Source organism: Ostrea edulis, chromosome 10 (genome assembly GCF_947568905.1).
Source record: "Ostrea edulis chromosome 10, xbOstEdul1.1, whole genome shotgun sequence".
Classification (NCBI taxonomy): Eukaryota; Metazoa; Mollusca; class Bivalvia; order Ostreida; family Ostreidae; genus Ostrea; species Ostrea edulis.
Genome location: NC_079173.1, coordinates 18852534 through 18874901, shown reverse-complemented (window position 1 = coordinate 18874901; position 22368 = coordinate 18852534).

The window sequence follows — 22368 nt, the reverse complement described above, 5'->3', positions numbered from 1 at the left end:
CACTTTTCCATTCATTGTGGATATTCTCAGAATATATCGTTTACTGTGTCATTTAAAAAAGGTTGATAAACTTTGATATTTCGTTATATTTTACTAACAACAGAATCACAATTTTGAACCTAAGGGAAGTTCACAATTTCTATTAAGAATGATGTCGGAGTAGATTTCGTTATATTTTACTAACAACAGAATCACAATTTTGAACCTAAGGGAAGTTCACAATTTCTATTAAGAATGATGTCGGAGTAGATCTGCAGGTTATGTTGTTTGGTTTTTTTTTTTGGCCAGGAACATCTCCAGATCAATATCATTAGAATTACAATTTGGAGGAAGGTAATCACTAAATCAAAATATTTTTAAAGATGCCATTATATAATCAATTTTATGAGAGATAAGATAGAATCATTTCTTCAGACGAATTAATTTATACAAGCAGCTTAAATAATTTTGCATCATTCATTATAAGATATATCACTGTTCGTTATTTTCACCTTTCATTGAGTAAAGTAACAAAAATCAACACCATTTTCAAATTTACACTTTTCGTACAATTACTCTCATCGACAATATTGAATTGTCATACAAATAATCGGTATATATATAGATATCCTTACAATATGCATAGATTTGTCAGTGTATGATCAATGATTCCATTCTTTAACGTTTGATGTACTAATTAAGTTTAATTGATCAGCACTACAATGATGAAATATATTAATCTGTAAACTGATTCAATACACGAGCACATAAGTACGGCTTTAAACATGGGAATTAGATCTATCGCCCACCATTTATTTATTGTCTAACAAATATAATATTCATACATATATTGAATAGAAATAACACAGTGAATTCCAAAATAAAACACCACAGAGATGTTATTCTATATTTAGATAGGTTTTTTTTACAGAATGGAAACGTTGATGGTAATTGAACTCATACACATTATGGCAAATGGGATATTTTCACGTTCTCCATCATCAGTTCCTATATCTATGTAGCGATATTTAATTATCACCTAGTTACCGTACCTGTGTCTCTCAGCAGATTCATTTCATTAGCGCAATTTTTGCTTATGATCTATTTGGATTGTAATTGTGAACTGCCTCAAAGTAGCATCTCAAACAATGAAAGGCGAATATAACGAACAGTGATCAATATCATAACTTTTATAAGCAATACAAAGCAGAGAGTTGGGCAAACAAGGACCCCTGGATATACCAGAGGTGGGTTCGGGTGAATAGGAGGAGTAAGCATCCCCTGTCAACCGGTCACACTCGCCGTGAGCCCTATATCTTGATCAAGTAAATGGAATCATTCGTAGTAAAAACAGTGTGCCAAGAACGGCCTAACAATCGGCATGAAACACGTCAGGGAGCATGTGACCCAATGATATGTTGTATTGGCAAACTAGATCGTTATAACAACCATCGAATTTGCGAAATGTTGATTTTAAACAAGCCTGTTGGAATCCCTGCACCATCAACTTGTTTGTCAGTAACCTGCTTCCATTTAAAGACTGGCCATACCTAGAACAATGTCTTGTGTATCGAATCAGTTGAAAGATGTAAGCACCATATGTTCACCTTTCATACAGGTGATAATGGAATATTTCAAGATGAATATGAGAAGTTGACAATGGAGAAGTTGAAAGCATAACAATAAAAACAATTGTAAACTAATTCTAATTGTAACGGGGACCGTTAGGTATGTTACCCAACATACCCAATTAAAAGTGATGCCATTTTAAACCTATGCAAAAATCATTTTATTTTATCCTTTAATTACACGTAGTGCATTTAATATGGTCATTTCAGTACAAAGAAATGAAAAAATGTAATGCACGTGCATACACGCGCACGCGATTGTGATTCTGTACTTTTGTTGATATCATTCAACAGGCCTTTGTATCATATACCCACCGTATGAATTTCATCACTTTTTCATCAAATATATATTGGTTTAAAAATCGTCCAATCAGAATTCAGCACACATGCATTCACGTGCTGGACATTAGTTTTAACCATAGCAACTGGTAAGGAGGACCACGACACACCTAAAACCTCAAAATCAACAGAATTTGATGGTGTTATGAGCATTAGAAATTTAATATGAGAAAGTACATATTTTTAAGGTACTTCCGGTGGACCACCGAATTGACGGCGACGGAAGTGGAATTCGTATGTTGCGTATACAAGCCAAGATTTAACAACCTTGAAATTTTCAAGACTCAATATTTGACAGTTTACGAGAAAACACCCAAAGAATATATCAACGAATATTGGACATATCTGACAAACGGAAGTGAATTTTGAAGAAAACAAAATGACAGTGAGCTAAAGATGGATAATGTTAATAATATATATGAAAATGATATTAAACACATTTATCGAAAGTTGCTGTTTTAACTTCCGGTAAGTATATCATTTTTGAAACTATGAAAAAACCTATTTTATCATGCCAATTTCGTTTCAAGCACAGAGTTTTGAAATTTGACGTTTTCTTTCTTCACTTCCGGTGACAATCGGAAGTGACGGCCGCAATAATCATATGCATATGTCACATATGTCAAGATATATCACCTCTGAAAGTTTCAAAATGAAATATTTGAACGTTTATGAGAAAACGCCTCGACAAAATCTCTTTTTAAAATCAAAAATCGGACATATCACACGTACGGCAGTCAATTTTGAAAAAAAAATATTGACGTTACTCTAGAAATAGATAATGTCAATAATATATGTGAAAATCAAATCAAACACTTGATTTATTAGCGAGATTTATGGGGACGACGAAACACCAATTTTTCAACATTTTTCTCCATAAACCGGAAGTTACTATTTTTAATAGAAAGCATTTTTTCTGGCAAGTATCACATTTTCTGAAACTATGAAAGAGAGCTAATCATACCATGCAAGTTTCGTTTTAGACACATAGTTTTGAAATTTGACGTTTTCTTTGTTCACTTCCGGTGACGAGCAGAAGTGACGACCGAAACAATCATATGCGTATGTCACATCTAGAAGTCGAGATACATCATCTCTGAAAGTTTAAGACTGAATCTTAAACCGTTTATGACAAAACACTTGAACAAAATGACCTTTTAAAAATGGTAGATCGGACGTAATTAACGACAAGAAGTAAATATCGAAAAAAGAAAATGAATGTAGTTCATTTTATGGTGCATCTTTCCTGAAAGTTTGATGAAAATCTGTCAAGTCATTTCCGAGAAATGGCGTCCACAAAATCGGGAAGAAAAAGAACAATAATAAAAATAATAATAACAAAAAAGAGGACAAGAAACATAAAAATAAGAAAAAAGGTCTTCAATTGGAAACGGAAGACCTTACTAAGAAACAGAGTAAAATCAATATGTCCCCAACTTTGTTTGGGGAACATCATAATAATAATAAGAAGAAACAGAGTAAAACAATATGCTCTCAAACTTTGTTGGGCAACATAATAATAATAATAATAATGATAAGAAACAGAGTAAAAACAATATGTTCCCAACCTATAATGGAAAAAAAAGATGCACAGTCTGGAATACATTGTATACAAAGTTGTTTTAAAAGGTGGCCCACGAAAGCATTACAAAATAGACAGTTGGGCAAACACCGACCCTGGACAAATCAGAGGTGAGGTCGGGTGCCTAGGAGGAGTAGGCATCCCCTGTGTGATGTAAAACATCGATATTGGTTTTATTTTGGTACACTTTTCGTATGGAAAAGAGAAAAAATAATCTCTATTGATCAGTCAATCAAGAAATTCTTTTGTTCAACAGCACCCTGATTCTGCAAACACGTACTCTGAAGCTGATTTTAAAAAGAGGTTGGATTTTCTCACTGATAATATATCTCCGTAGTCTTTGTTGACAAGGTCTTCCAACAGTCTGTTAGAATTCAAATGGACACAAATTGTGCTCCTTTGTTAGCTGACCTGTTTTATATTTTCATGAGGTAGAATTTATTGAAAGAATTCTACATGACAAATACTGTCTTTCCTAACCTTCCAATCGACATTTCGATATATTGTGAAGTCGAACTAAAAGAAACTGTATAGCCTACTACTTCTGTATTGTACTTAGGAATTTTATTGAACATACATTTTAAAAGAAAACTAAGCACTCAACCTGATGACAAACACGATGACTTCAGCTTCTCCATCGTAAACCTTGATTTATATCTATTTAGGAGTATTCAATTATCACTTTTATTAGGTATTTATGTCCCTGAATTGAGTCGATGCGCAAGAGATTAGTTATGCTTATGATATTTTTTTAAATCGAGGCAAGGTATTGAAAAAAAATGATATTACAGGAGTCTCAACAGTCTCCATTAAAGTCAACGTTTTGCAAATGCTATGCTCGTTATAACGATCTAATTTACCACTACACTCTGCCGTTGAGTGAAATGATGTCTTATATGTTTCATATTAATTGTTAGGCCATTCTTCACACATTGGTGTTGACTACGGGTCACTCCGCTTATAGAACTCATGGTGGATGTGACCGGTCGACAGGGGATGCTTAGTCGGTCAATTGGGAATGCTTACTCTTCTTAAACACATGTTCCCTTATCTGGTTTACCCAGGGTCCATGTTTCTCCAATTCTTAATTTCGCATTGCTTATAATACATATGAGGTTCATCTCTGTTCAATAGTCTTCATTATCTTCACCTCCTCTGCATAAATGTAATTGTTATGTATATAGATATACTTACAGTTCCTGTAGCTTCGTCAATGCATCAAAGATTCCATTTGGTAACGTTGTTATGTTATTGTTCCTCAAGTCTCTGAATTAAAAATACTCCTGATTAACCTTCATTGATCAACGCTCAAAGGATGAAATATATAATTTTCTAGAATGATTCAATATGCAAATGCATGATATTTGCACTAAACAAGTAGTTTATATCCATCATGAATGATTTGTCTATTTTCTAAAAATTATATTTTGCATTAAATTTGTTGATCAGAACGTATCCAGTGAACTCGAAATGAAAGCATCACACAATGCTCTATCAGTGTTTTATATTTGAATCTCTTTATTTATTGATTTGGGAAGCTAATGGTAAACGAGTACATAAGGTTTATGACAGCTAACAAAAATTAAGGTCCGTCATCATCAACTTCTTATATGTATGTAGAAATATTCCACTATCACTTGGGATGATATCTACGTCACCCAACTGATTTCATATACAAGTACATGTTCTGCGTATGATAGATGTCGTTTTTAATTTCGCATTGACTCAAACAAATTCCCAACTTATAGTTTATATAGATGCACGGGTGACAACACCTTAGATGCAAATTGGCATTATAATGAGAAACAATGTTGAAAAGTGACTAGTAATTTGTCAGAACTACAGTTGTTAGGCCTTCAACTTTACATTTAAATATATCAACGACGTTTTACCTATTAACAAAAATAATACTTATAAATATAACACTTATACGGTACCAATCTTGATGCACCAGATGCGCATTTTAATATATCTATTCGATATGTTAGACCTTCAATTTTACATATAGATATATCATCGCCGTTTTACCTATTAACACAATCATTTTCATTCATATATGGAATCGATATTTCCACATGAACTTGAAATAAAAAAAACACCACATATACCTCTACATACGCTTCGTACTTAGATATTTTATTGAAAATAAATCTTAACGGCAAACTATTGACATACTGAATGACTTCATCATCTCCATCAACTTCCCATACATAACATGCAGAGTATTCCATTATCACCTGTATATGATGATTATATATCTCAAGTGATTCGATACGCAACAGCTTGTTCTCCTTATGATATTTTTTGATTAAGGCAGGCTTCTTGCAGACAACTGCAAGTTGATATTACAGGAGTTTAAACAGTCTCGTTTAAAGTCAACATTTCGCAAATTCTCTGCTCGTTATAACGATCTAATTTACCAATACAATCCGCCGTTGAGTCAAATTATATCTAATGTATCTAATTGTTAGGCCATTCTCTACACACTGGTGGTGACTGATTGATCAACGCTTCAATGATGAAATATATAACTTTCTAAAATGATTCAATACGTGAGAGCATGGTACTTGCACTAAATTTGTCTTTAAACAAATAGCTGAAATCAATCATGAACAATTTCTCCATTTTCTAATAATAATAATGTCTAATAAGGATGTACTCTAGTGGTAATTTTACCGCGAGTGGGTCGTCATACATTTTGAAGTCGCAAATCTGGGAATGCCTGTATTTTATTTTGTATCCACACAGTAGAACATTAATATGTGTTTTTGTTTGTAGGTAATGTTAATAAACTAACAAAAATTAATTGAAACATGACAATTTTTTTTTTCTCATCTTACGACATTCATAATGACGTTACGATTGTAAAGAAACTCGAGTTCCAAGACGCACACTACAATGTCGCATGTAAAGTCTATTCTAAAGCAGTCCAGAAACATATAGGGTAATTTGTTAGAAGTAAAACGGCAGTTATAGATCAGGCTGCAACCGATATTCTCACAAGTGCATGGAAGACAAAGAAAATTACAGACAAGCAGCCATAACCACACACATGGTGACACAGTACGTCTACTGTACATAGTGTCGGACGAGAGGGGATAATGGAAGCATTTTAGCGATGCAATACCCGAAATAGAGTTGCTGATATAGTGTTGAATGAATTTAGAAGTTTTTCAATATACAAGAACTTTTTTTGTGAAAATAGAATCTACAAACTATGTAGATCTGTACCTAAATTGATCTGCGATCTTCCCGATCCCGCCAAGTCGGTCATGAGCGAATCTCGCTCCTAACGTTCAATGTATCATTATTGAAGCATCATTTTGATTAAAAAGTGTAATCTATATCATTGTTTTAAAAAAATTGCCAAAGTATACAGCGAATTTAATTCATTAGAAAGAATACAAAGGGAAAAAAAGCGAGGGGGGGGGGTCTCCCATCTAGAGAATTATGGCGCGCCATTCGTGTATAAATTAGTTAAAACAAAAGATAATTTTGTTGACTATATATACATGTATAGATCTGTTTCTTTTGGGCTACTAGATCGATACTTTGTTTCTAATCAGTTCTGGTAAATTGAATGATTTTATCAAAATATTATTTTAATCATCCCTCCAAAGTGTAATTGTCAAAAAGTTTTTTTATGTTAAAATTTGTTTATAGGGTATTGAAAATGCACATTAAAAAAATCCTGATTAGAATTTCAGCATATATTTCATAAACAGTCATTTATGCACTAACAAATTCATATATAACATTTTGCATAAGAAATTCTTTTAGAGTAACAATTTTTTGAACAAGGCATTGAAACATAATCCCTGGCTAGACAAAAATCGGAGTTAGTTGAAGTTGGTGTATTAGCAGTCTGGTGGTAAACCTAATGATATATTCTGTTATATTGTTAAAAATTTACAGTATTGATAGAAATTGAGTTCCAATGTTTGCTTTTTAGCTACATCCATTTGGTAACCACAGTGAGAGGGATGAGTTGTACTATCATCATATGAAGAACCATACCAGGAAGTGCAGATTTCTTCTTCATGGCCACATGGAATTTGGCTGTTAAAAGTACATGCATACAATATACATGTAATTTCTGGATAATTCAAGTACTTTGCATTCTATTCAAACCAAATTTGGACACATGGATACATACAAATAAGGAAAAAATATCAATCAATGTTGGGGTCAGAAGGTCAAAGATCAAGGTCACATTGGATGGAAATTAGAAAATTATGATGCGGGGGCATTTGTGTTTTACACATTCTATAGATATAAATGAATTAGTATTGTCTATATGTATATATTATTAATGTTTTCTGATTATGTATCATATAATGAAATACATTTATAGAATTTGTAAATATGAATTGAAAAATAAACATTTAATAACAAATCGTACATTGTTATTGTTTAGAATTTATGTCAGTGTAAGAAGTGGGGTGGGGACACAAAATGGTGCAAATCTTTCTTCCAATACACACTATCCCACACATTTTTTTCCATTTAAATTAAGTATAAATATGATTGAAATCTACATTAGTAATTTCAGAAAAAAGTTCGAAAAAAATGTTCTCCCTAGGTTGAATTTTTTGATGAAATAGGTCTTCACAATTGTGTGATAATTTATACAATTATGTTAATTGATACTTGATTTTTTGTAGAATTGGTCATATGTTGTATGTGAAAGTTATTGAAATAATTATACTTACTTTTATAAAATAAAAGAAAATCAACATTGGTATGTCCTTAATATTTGTTTTATATTGTGTTTCTTGTGAAAATTGGTGATTTTCATGAAAAATTAATTTTCAGCAAAGGGACAACTTTGAGGAGCTGTAATTCTCTGAAGTCCACACTAACATACCCCTTTTCATCTTTTAAATGTCTTTCGGATAAAGATGTATCAGTTAAAATGGTTTATCAAAAAAGTTTGATACTTCTGAAAATAAAATCAAAGCAGGAGAGAACATCCTTAAACGTGTTGATCAGAAATTATCCAGTCAACTTGAAATAAAAACATCAATTGATCATCTATCTGTGTTTTATGTCTGATTTGGGACGTTAATGATAAACGAACATATACGTTTTATGGTAGCTAGGGAAAACTAAGGTCCGCACCCATCTCCCTATATGGATGTAGAAATATTCCATTATCACGTGGGATGATATATACATCGCCCAACTGATTTGATAAACAAGAACATGTTCTACGTATGATCGATTTGGTTTGTAATATCGCCTTGACTCAAAACAAATTCCCAACTTATGTTTTATATAGATGCAAGAGTAGTTTGTCAGAACTACATTTGTTAGGCCTTCAGTTCTACATATAGATTTATCGACGACGTTTTACCTATTAAGAAAATCAATTTCATTCATTTGTGGATTCGATATTTCCACATGAACTTGGAATAAAAAAAACCCATCACATATACCTCTACATATGCTTTGTACTTTGATATTTTATTGAAAGTAGATCTTAACGGCAAACTGATGACACACGGAATTATTTCAGCTTCTCCATCAACTTCCCATTTCTACATAGCATGTAACAGTATTCAATTATTACTTGTATATGATGTTTATATATCTCAATTGATTCGATACGCAAAACCTTGATCTCCTCATGATCTTTTTTTTTTTTGATCAAGGCAGGCCTCTTACAAACAAGTTGATATTACAGGAGTTTAAACAGTCGTGTTTAAAGCCAATATTTCGTAGATTCTATCCCCGTTATAACGATCTAATTTACCAGTACAATCTGCCGTTGAGTCAAATAATGTCTAATGTGTTTCATATTAATTTTAGGCCATTCTTTACACACTGGTATTGACTGCGGATGACTCATGGCAGATATAGGGTTCATGGTAGGTGTAGCAATTTTGTATTACTTATAATAGATATAAGATTCATCACTATTCAACATTGTTAATTATTTTCATTTCCTCCGAATACAAATAATTGTTATTTATATAAATATACTTAGAGTGTATTTAGCTTGGTCAATGCATCAAATATTCCATTTGATAACGTTGCTAATTTATTTGTCTCCAAGTTTCTGATCAGAAATATGTCCTTAATAAACTTCATTGATCAACACTCCAATGATGAAATATATAATTTTCTAAATTTATTCCATCAGCGACAGCATGGTATTTGCACTAGATTTGCCTTTGAACAAGTAATTTAAATCCATCATGAACTGTTTGTAAATTTTCTAATAATTATATTTTCCATTAAATGTATTGATAAGAAATTATACAGTCAACTCGAAATAAAAGCATCAAATAATTCTTTATCTGTGTTTTATATCTGAATGCAAGGTGAAGATAACGAACAGTGATCAATCTCATAACTCCTATAAACAATACAAAATAGATAGTTGGGCAACCACGGACCCCCTTTACACACCAGAGGTGGGATCACGTACCCAGGAGGAGTAAGCACCCCCTGTTGACCGGTCACACCCGCCTTGAGCCCTATATTCTGATCAGGTAAACGGAGTTATCTGCAGTCAACATCAGTGTGTCAAGAACGTCTGTACCTCTCTTTATTCATTTAAGATGTTAATGGTAAACGAACACATACTGTTTATGGTAGGTAAAAAAAAATCAAGGCCCGTCTACTATCAACTTCCTATATGTATATATAAATATCCCACTATCACCTGGGTATGGTATCTACGTTCCTCAACTGATTCAATAACCAAGCGCATTTGTGTTTGATTAATTTTGGTTTGTAATTTCGCATTGACTCAAAAGAAATCCCCAACTTATAGTTGATATAGATGTACGGGTGGCAACACCTTATATACAATCTGCTCTATAACGTGAACCAATGTTGAAAAGTGACTGTCACATTAAATTCCCCTTCTTCTCATTTTGTATGTAATGTAAGTAAATATGCTCTTATTTTGTGTATATATCGAACACACCCAAAATCCTGTTTGGAGCCTCTTTTTACTGTGCCCTAATTGGTTTGTAAATTCCCATTGACTCGCAATAAATTACCAACATATATTTTATATAGATGCACGGGTGACAACACCTGAGATGCAAATTTGCATTATAATTAGAACCATTGTTGAAAAGTGACAAGTAATTTGTCAGAACTACAGTTGTTAGGCCTTCAACTTTACATTTAAACATATTGACGATGTTTTACCTATTAACAAAAATAATATCCATATATCGATTCGATATGTTAGGCCTTCAACTCTACATTTAGATATATCGTCGATGTTTTACCTATTAACAAAATCATTTTCATTCATATGTGGATTCGATATTTCCACATGAACTTGAAATAAGAAAACAGCACATATACATCTACATCTGCTTTGTACTTAGATATTTTATTGAAAATATATCTTAACGGCTAACTGTTGACATACTTAATGATTTCAGCCTCTCCATCAACTTCCCATAGGTACATAATATCTAGCAGTATTTCATAACGACCTGTATATGATGTTTATACATCTCAACTGATTCGATACCAAAATCTTGTTCTCCTTGTGCTCTTTGTTTTTTTTTATCAAGGCAGGTTTCTTAGAAACAAGTTGATATTACAGGAGTTTCAACAGTCTCGTTTAAAGTCAATATTTCGCAAATTCTATGCTCGTTATAACGATCTAATTTACCAATACAATCTGCCGTTGAGTCAAATTATGTCTTATATGATTCATACTAACTGTTAGGCCATTCTTTACACACTGATTTTGACTGCGGATCACTCCGCTTATAAGACTCATGGTAGATGTGACCGGTCGACAGGGGATACTTAGTCGGTCGATAGGGAATGCTTACTCTTCTTAAACACCTGTTTCCTATGTATGGTTTACCCAGGGGTCCATGTTTGTGTAACTCTTAATTTCGTATTGCTTATAATAGATATAAGATTCATCACTGTTTGACATTGTTCATTATCTTCACCTCCTCTGCATACAAATAATTATTATGTATATAGATATACTTACAGTGTCTCTAGCTTCGTCAATGCATCAAAGATTCCATTTGGTAACGTTGCTATTTTATTTCTCCACAAGAATCTGAATCAAAAATATGTCCTGATGAATCTTAATTTATCAGCGTCCAAATGATGAAATAAATCATAATACATTCTCTACACACTGGTGGTTGATTGATCAACGCTTCAATGATGAAATATATGATTTTCTAAAATGATTCAATACGTGAAAACATGATATTTGCACTAAAATTGGCTTTAAACATGTAGTTTAAATCAATCACGAACAATTTGTCCATTTTCTAATACTAATAATTTCCATTAAAGGTGTTGATCAGATATTATCCAGTCCACTCGAAATAAAAACATCAATTGATCCTCTATCTGTGTTTTATGTTTGAATCTTTAACTTTATTCATATGGGACGTTAATGGTAAACGAACATATACAGTTTTTTGTAGCTAGGGAAAACTAAGGTCCGCCACCATCTCCCTGTATGTTTGTAGAAATATTCAACTATCCACTGGGATGATATCTATGTCGACTAACTGATTCGATAAACAAGTGCATGCCCTGCATATCATCGATTTGGTTTGTAATTTCGCATTGACTCAAAACAAATCCCCAACTTATAATTTTTATAGATGCACAGTTGGCATTATCTTACATGCAAATTTGCATTGTAATGAGAACCAATGTTGAAAAGTGACTAGTAATAAGTCGGAACTACAGTTGTTAGGCCTTCAACTCTACATTTAGATATATCCACGACGCTTTACCTATTAACGAAATCACTTTCATTCACATGTGAATTCTATATTTCCACTTGAACTTGAAATAAAAAAGCAACAACATATACATCTACATCTGCTTTGTACTTAGATATTTTATTGAAAAAAAAATCTTCACGACAAACTAACGTCACACGGAATTATTTCAGCTTCTCCAACAACTTCCAATATCTACAAAACATATAGCAGTATCACATTATCATATGTATATGATGTTTAATAGCCCAACTGATTCGATACCCAAAACCTTGTTCTCCTTATGATTTGTTTCATTAAGGCAGGTTTCTAACAAATAATTGGAAGATGAAATTACAGAAGTTTCAACAGTTTCGTTTATGGTCACCATTTCGGAAATTCTATGCTCGTTATAACGATCTAATTTCCCAATGTAATCTGCAGTTGAGTCAAATTATGTATTATGTGTTTCATACTATATGTTAGGCAATTCTTTACACACTGATTTTGACTGCGGATCACTCCGCTTATAGAGCTCATGGTATATGTGACCAGTGGACAGGGGATGTTTTGTCGGTCGATAGGGAATGCTTACTTTTCTTAAACACCTGTCCCCATGTCTGGTTTACCCAGGGGCCCATGTTTCTCCAATTCTTAATTGTGTATTGCGTATACTAGATATAAGATTTATCACTGCTCAATACTGTTCATTATCTTAATCTCCTCTGCATACAAATAATTGTTTTGTATATACATATACTTACAGTATCACTAACGTCGTCAATGCATCAAAGATTCCATTTGGTAACGTTGCTATTTTATTTGCCGACAAGTATTTAAATCAAAAAGATCTTTCTGATTAACCTTATTTGATCAACGCTCAAATGATGAAATAAATTATTTTCTAAACTGATCCAATCTGCAACAGCATATTTAGCACTAAATTTGGTTTTAAACAAGTAATTTGAATCCATCACGAACGGTTAGTCAATTATCTAATAATTATATTAAACGTGTTGATCTGAAATTATCCAGTCAACTCGAATTAAAAACATCACATAATTCTCTATCTGTGTTTTCTATTTGAATATCTCCTTTTTTATTGATTTGGGACGTTAATAGTAAACGCACAAAAAAAGTTTTGTGGCAGCTAAGAAAAATTAAGGCCCGTCACCATCAACTTCCTATATGTATGTTACAGTATTTCACTATCACATGTGTATGATATCTGCGTCGCCCAACTGATTCGATAAACAAGTGTATCTGTGTATAATTGATTTTGGTTTGTAATTTCTCATTGACTCAAAAGAAATTTCCATGATATAGTTTATATAGATGTGCGGGTGACAACACCTTCAGTGCAAATCTGCATTATTATTACAACCAATGTTGAAAAGTGACTAGTTTCTCAGAACTACAGTTGTTAGGCTTTCATCTTTACATTTAGATATATCGACGACGTTTTACCTATCAACAAAATCATTTCATTCATATGTAGAGTTGATATTTCCACATGAACTTGAAATAAAAAACACCACATATACCTCTACATATATTTCATACTTAGATATTTTATTGAATATAAAACTTAACGGCAAACTAATGACACACAAAATGATTTCAGCTTCCCCTCAACTTCCCATAGCTACATAACATGTAGCAGTATTCTATTATCAACTGTATATGATGTTTATATATCTCAACTTATTCGACACCCAAAACCTTGCTCTCCTTATATATTTTTTAATGAAGGCAGGATTCTTACAAAGAAGTCGATATTACAGGAGTTTCAACAGTCTCGTTTATGATCAACACTTCGCAAATTATATGCTCGTTATAACGATCTAATTTACCAATACAAACTGCCGTTGTGTCAAATTATATCTAATGTTTGTTCATACTAATTATTAGGCCATTCTTTACACACTGGTGTTGACTGCGGATCACTCCATTTTTATGGCTCATGGTAGATGTGACCGGTCATCAGGGAATGCTTAGTCGGAAGATAGGGAATGCTTACTCTTCTTAAACACCTGTCCCCATGTATCGTTTACCCAGGGGTTCATGTTTATCCAACTCTAAATTTTGTATTGCTTATAATAGATGTACGATTCATCACTGTTCAACATTGTTCATTATCTGCACCGCCTCTGCATACAAATAATTCTTATGTATATAGATATACTTACAGTGTTTGTAGCTGCGTCAATGCATCAAAAAGTCCATTTGCTAACGTTGTTATTTTATCTATCCCGAAGTATCTTAATCAAAAATATTTCCTGATTGACCTTGATCAACACTCCCATGATGAACTATATAATTTTCTAAACTTATCCCATTTGCGACAGCATGGTATTTGCACTATATTTGCCTTTGAACAAGTAATTTAAATCCATCATGAACGGTTTGTCTATTTTCTAATAATTATATTTTCCATTAAATTTGTTGATAAGAAATTATCCAGTAAACTCGAAATAAAAGCATCACATAATTTTTAACTGTGTTTTATATATATCTGAATATCTCTCTTTATTGATTTGGGACGTTAATGGTAAACGAACACATCAGGTTTATGGCAGCTAAGACAAATTAAGGCAAGTCACCATCAACTTCCTATATGTATATAGACATATCCCACTATCACTTGGGTATGGTATCTACGTTCCTCAACGGATTCAATAAACAAGTGCATTACTGTTTGATTAATTTTGGTTTGTCATTTCGCATTGACTCAAAACAATTTACCAACTTAAAGTTTATATAGATGCACGGGTGACAACACCTTATAAGCAAATTTGCCCTATAACGTGAACAAATGTTGAAAAGTGGCTGTCGCATTAAATTCTCCTTATTCTCATTTTGCATGTAATGTAAATAAATATGCTCTTATGGACTTTAAACCACCAGCCCGTGCGGAATTCAGTTTGGACACGGCAGTCTAGGAGGATTGACGTTTTCATACTTCTCTGCATATCAGTTTATATTGATCAACAAACCTTTTCCGATGCTACACAGACGTATACATGCTACAGCTTTTCAGAGGTAAGGTGTTTTATTTACTACTCAGCAGTTCGTCTATTGTTTTATGTTATTTCAACTGTCCTAAAACATCCGGTTACCGAGTTCCTTAGTGTTAACTTAATTCCATGCATGTGATTTTCATTCGTTTCAAAATGGTAACGACAAGTGTTCAGTGTATGGTGCAGTATTATAGTCATCAAGTAGATTTTGTCCAATATCTGTAAATGCATATCAATACAATGTAAAACTTCAATGTCTGTGTGGAGTCTTTCCAATAGACAAAAGCATAACTGTATTGTCTTAAACAGAAGACATACCCAGGATGTTATCTGAAAATAAGATAATTTTATGTGTGTATTTATGTGTAATGTAACGCCACTCAGTGTGTATAAGTAATATATTACATTATATGGATGTGTATCAAAACAGGTCCTCTCCCTGTGGTATACTACAGTTATCCTCATATAACCAGTGTATGCAGGATGTGGAGAGTAATCGTATAGTACAAGGACAACCAAACTCCATGAGTGGGTACCTCCGTCAAACCCACAGAGGTCTACGCTAATGAGCCAAGATCATAGACACTTGTGGAATTAGGATCATGTTCTTTATGAGATATTGTACATAATAAACTCTTTATATCCATATTATGAGTTTTTAATGTGTTAGTTTGATATGGTTACCGTCAGTTCGTCCATCTGTGATAGTGACCAGTAAATTCGTAGAACTATAGTTGTTAGATTGTCAATTTTACATTTAGATATATCAACCACGTTTTACCTATTAACAAAATCATTTTCATTCATTTATCGATTTGATATATCCAAAAAAGAAAAAAAAAAGAAAAAACACCACATATACCTCTACACCTGCTTCGTACTTGGATATTTTAGTTAAAATATATCTTATCGGCAAACTAATGACACAAGGAATGATTTGAACTTCTCCATTAACGTCCCATATCTACTTAACAGGTAGCAACTAGTCCATCATCAACTGTAAATAGTATATATATCTACTCAACTGATTCGGAACGCAAAACCCTGTTCTCTTTATGATTCTTTTTTAAAGCAAGACGGGCTCCTTACAAAATTTCAACAGTCTTGTTTAATGTTAGCATTTTGCAAATTATATGGTCGCTATAATGATCTAGTTTGCAAATACAACATGTCATTGCCTCAAACAATGCTTGACGTGTTTCGTATCAATTGTTTTTTTGTACACACTGATTCTAACTACCCATTATTCTGTTTTCCTTATCAAGATATAGGACTCAGTAAGGATGTGACCAGTCACAGGTATGATTACTCTTTCTAACCATCTTATCCCAACTCTGGTATATCCAGGGGTCCTTATTTGTCGAACTCTCTATTTTGTATTCCTTATTGGAAAGGTGAAGATAACGAACAGTGATCGATCTCATAACTCATATAAGCGGGTCACACTCGCCATGAACCCTATATCCTAATCAGGTAAACAAAGTTATTCGTATTCAAAATAAGTGTGCCAAGAACGGCCTAACAATCGGCATGAAACACGTCCAACAGCATATGACCCAATGATAGGTTGCATTGACGAACTAGATCGTTATAACGACCAGAGAAATTGGGAAATGCTCACTTAAATCGAGACTGTTGAAACCCCTGTACCATCACCTTGTTTGCCAATACCTTGCCTTGCTTTAATAACTGACCACACGCAAAACAAGCTTTTGCTTCAGTTGAGAGATATGAACACCATATGCAGGTGATACTGGAATATTGTTACATAAATATGGGAAGTTGACGATGGAGAAGCTGAACTCATCCTGTTTGTCATACAGTTGAATTTTCAGTGTGTCGTTAAAGCTGACATGAATTAATAAATCTAGTGCAATTCTATAGATCCGCCATATTTCTCTGATAATCCGCCATATTAGTTTGATATTCTGTCGTTATATGTATCAGTTTCGCATGGTATACAATGTATAAGGGGACAGATTTCGCTACGCTTCACTTCACACCAGTGTCTTTGATTTACCTGTGTGAGTAGCTTCGACAGGTAACAAGTACATCTCCGATACTAAATTATAGGACATTAAAAAGAAATGAAATCACGTTTTGGAACATCACACAGTGCTCAAAATTATAGTAAACATATCGTACAGTAGTAAATCATTCTAACAGCTTTAAATAAATATGCATGTGTATATAGAATGCCTTTTCTTTACGTGAATATGCGTACATTTGCAGTCAATATGTCAAAACTATACAAAAAGGCAGAGGAATATTTCATTTATTATTTATTGATAAAATAGAATAAGCAAAGTGTATATATTTATACAATTCACAATTACTTTAAGTAAAAGGCAAATACATAAATACTACTGTACTTATAAACATGACATGTATGCTTGCCAAGCAAACGCATCGAATGTGGACGACTGTTTACCTGAGTCTACTCGTAATATCTGTAAAGGACAGTAGATGTACGTGTACACCTGTCGAAATACTCTAAGTAGTTGTAAAACTCCCTTTGTTTGCATAATCCATGAAACAAAACGATAAACTCCATTTGCATTCCAACAGTAAATACCATTCTCTATTGTACAGAATGCAATACACTTAGCCAGTGCTGATCAGTTATCTTCAATCAGGGGAAATATCAGAGTATATTTATCCTGTATTGTGCACGAATCCTTGTACCATATGATTTACTGGTCAGAATATTGTACATTTTTAAAAATCAGAAAATCATTTAGGTACATAGATTATTTATGCATCTAAGAGAGATACCTGTTAAATAGACGCCCGTGTTTGACAGGGTGGGTTTTTTTTTTGGGGGGGGGGGGGCAAATATACCTTGTGGATTATATATTATGCATATGGCCTGCACCTTTATTTTGCAAGAAATAATATAAATAATATATGTTATGCTCTTTGCTTATTCCATTCTATCAGTATGTTATTAGTAAATGATTTATCCGCATTTGTTTTATAAAAAAACTGCAAATGCTTGCATGCACTGGCAAGCATGCAAGAACAGTTTTTTTTTTCTTCCTTTTTTTGTCTAACTTATCTAAACTTCCAGAATGTTGCATTGGTATACAAAAATATTTTGTAATTTTGAGCAAAGTATAATGTTTTCAAATGTGATTTTATGTGTCTCTCATTCCCTATATATTACTATCGGCGATGTGCACTGGTCAAATGCACCTAGAAAAATCACTCAGGTGTGACAATCACATTTGGGGTATACAGTACCCGCAACGTTATTCTTGACATTCCTATTGTATTATATCATGCGTGTATCCTGTCGTATCGTGCGTGTATCCTATCGTATCGTGCGTGTGTTCTATCCTATCGTGTATCAGATTTTCCGTTTTCTATCGTGTTTTGCGTTTATCAAGTCTATCGTGTATCGTATTTTGCGTGTATCAGGTTTTCCGTTTATCGTGAAAATCGTTTATCTTGTAGCTTCGGAAACTATCGGGATCATATATTAAATCTAATGGAAAAGTAAGATACATCCGAAAGCTTTATTTGTTTTGTTAAAGAAGCTATTTTTAGGAATCGAGGAAAGACAACTTATATTTGAAGGAGAACATAAAGCTGTCGATCTTAAGGCAGAAAAAGAGCTATATGTCTGTCCAGAGAGGGCGAAAATTTATCGCAATTTCAGTCTAAGTAGTCTGGAAAGTAGGCAGTGGTTTGTCGAGCAAACGGGAACAGTAAAACTGAAAGCTCCTTCATCTGGAGTTCATAAACATTTCCTTGTCTAGAAACAATTATTTGTAATTAACACTAACAGAGAAATAGTAAGTTCCGATCTGAAAGGAAAAATCAGTAAATTAAATTGTTTATTACATATAGTTTAATAATGGTTCTTTTTCTTCCGATTTTGTTCACCTGCATTCAACTTATATATCAACTACTGAACTTGTGTGTGTTCTTATCTATCTGATTTTGTGTATCACCCGTGTTTTGACAGTAAACATTCTCAGGGACATTGTATTTCACACTTTTAGAGGATTAAGTTTTAAAAGAGTGCAAGGGTATATTACATCTCCCAAAATTCTACTCAATTGGGCACGATTCAGCTGTCATCGTTTTTTTATTATCATTTGTACATGTACACATATACCAATAGCCGTACGTGTAGATACTGGAAATTTATGCTGGTTTTGATGGTTATTTGAATTTTTTACATGCTAAACAAAAACATTTTAAAGCGTCTCTAAATTGCAACTTTAAATCAAGCCGGGTTTCGTATATGTTTTTAATAGTTTATTTATTTTTTGTTAACAAAATATCAATTCATATAGATATTGTTCCAATTACTTATGAATATCAATTATCACTCATAGTGTGGAAATATCTAATGAATGAGCGGTGAACTCAGAGCTTGATGCAAAATAACCCCCCTTCTCGTTACACACAAAATATTACTTAGTTTTATTTGATATCCAAAATAATAGACATTAGAATAAGAAAGCTATTGAAGCATGATATCACTACATTATATTACATTTTGTTAATTCCATGTTTAATTGCTAAACGCTCGGCATCAAGTGTGAATGCCACGGGTCATCGGAGATGACCTTAAAAACAGACGCCCCCTGTCACGGTAGGTGTGGCATGCTAAAAAAAAAAACCGCACTGCTCAATGGCCGTAAACTTTTGCCGAGCATAAGCCTAAATTTAAAAGTTCTTCACTGGTCATGGTGACGTCTCCATATGAGTGAAATATTCTCGAGCTAGACGTTAAGCAGGATAAAAATCAATCACTCCCTATATGATTCATATATTAAACATTCAAGGTGACAATATATGTTTTAGAATCATTGGCTGAGAAAATTCATATAAATATCAAATAATGAATTCAATACCGTATATAGTTTAGCTTCCGGATTTTAGTTGTAATGACGTTAAAAAAACCATAAATAGAATTCTAAAATAATAACAAATAAACGTACAACCGTGGATAAATAAATTATATGCTTTAGGTATATATATTGAGTATTGAAATCCTTCAATATTATTATGAACAAAATGTTATTATTTTGTACGTATCAAACTTTCGTTCTGTCTAAATTGTTTCTAAATTTACAACATTTCTATCAGGTTTTCCGTTTATCGTGAAGATTGTTTATCGTGTTTTTCGTTTATCAGGTCTGTCGTGAAGATCGTTTATCAGGTTTTGCGTTTATCAGGTTTGCCGTGTATCCTATAGTATCGTGCGTATATCCTATCGTATCGTGCGTGTATCCTATCCTACCGTACGTGTATCGTGTTCTATCGTTTATCATGTCAAGAATAACGTTACGGGTACTGTATACAGGTAGAGTAAATTAGGCTACTTGAGAGAAATATGGCGGATAAGATGAGAAAGGTGTACGTATTTATTAATTCATGTCAGCTTTAATATCTACTTTCAATAAGATATCTAAGAATGGGGCAGACGTGGGCGACTCTGTGGTGCCTTTTATTTCTAGCTCACATGGATATATTGAATCGCTCTATGGATGAAAGTTATTATTGTTAATAGAAAAAACGTTGTCGTAAAACAGTGTATCTTAAGGTCCAAGCGCATTTAAAACAACTCAAGAGGATCTGAGAATATTAACACATTTTTTTTAGAATGGATAAAATTATGCCTTTTCTTTTGTTTAGCTTATCAAATCATTGAAAAACTTCAAAACCTTATATTAAAAACGCTAATTTAATCAAAAATTTATAAAAAAGCCAACTTATTCTAAGGACTACGGAAACCCGGAGTCAACACAAAACACCCCAAAATATAGGTAGCGTAAATTACAAGAAACGCAACATAGATTACCAGATTATCATTTAGCAATTAAATACTGCCACCGTCTCCTTTTAAGTCAGCACTTCTCACATTATATGATTGTTGCAACGATCCAGTTTGCCAACTCCTCCTAGGCATCCGATCCCACCTGTGATGTGTCCAGAGGGTCCGTGTTGCCCAACTATCTATTTTGTATTGCTTATAATACTTCTGAGATTGATTACTGTTCGTTATCTTCACCTTCCAACCTATCATTAGGTCAAATGCTATCTGACTTGTTTCATATCGATTGTTAAAACGTTCTTGGCACACTGATTTTGACTACGGACAACTCCATTTACCTGATCAAGGTATAGGGCTCAAGGCGGATGTGACCGGCCGACAGGGGATGTTTACTCTTCCCTGACACCAGATCCCATCTCTATTATAGCAAGGAGTCTGTCTTTGCCCAACTCTAGTTTTACTGCTAATAGGAGGTATGAGATTGATCAATGTTCGTTATCTTCACCTTTCATTACTGTTCGTTATCTTCACCGTTCATTAATGGCGTGTAGTAATTCGTTCATCCGACACCATTGTGAATGTTCTAATTATCGTTGATTTACTGATTGTATACCATTGAACGATATCAAGAATTTTTCACTGGTGAAAGTTTTGATAATAACTGATATGTTTGCAGTTGGTACTGAACATGTATGTTGGTGCTGAGAATTACTGACATTTACTGTGGTTTTTACTGTGAATTCTGATATTTAATGATAAGTGTTGTGAGGAAAGTACTTTCGGAATACATTCTCTACACACTGGTGGAGACTGATTGATCAACGCTTCAATGATCAAATATATAATTGTCTAAAATGATTCAATACGTGAGAGCATGATATTTGCACTAAATTTGGCTTCAAACAAGTAGTTTAAATCAATAACGAAGAATTTGTCCATTTTCTAATAATAATTTCCATTAATCGTGTTGATTAGAAATTATCCAGGCAACTCGAAATAAAAACATCAATTTATCCTCTATCTGTGTTTTATGTCTAATGCTGTTTCTTTATTGTTTTGGGACGTTAATGGTAAACGAACATATAAGGTTTATGGTAGCTAGGGGAAACTAAGGTCCGCCACCATCTCCCTATATGTACATATAACTATTCCACTATCACCTGGGATGATATCTATGTCGATTAACTGATTCGATAAACAAGCGACTGTTCTGGGTATGATCGATTTCCTTTGTAATTTTGCATTTATTCAAAACAAATCCCTAACCTATATTGTATATAAATATACGGGTGGCAACATCTTATATGCAAAT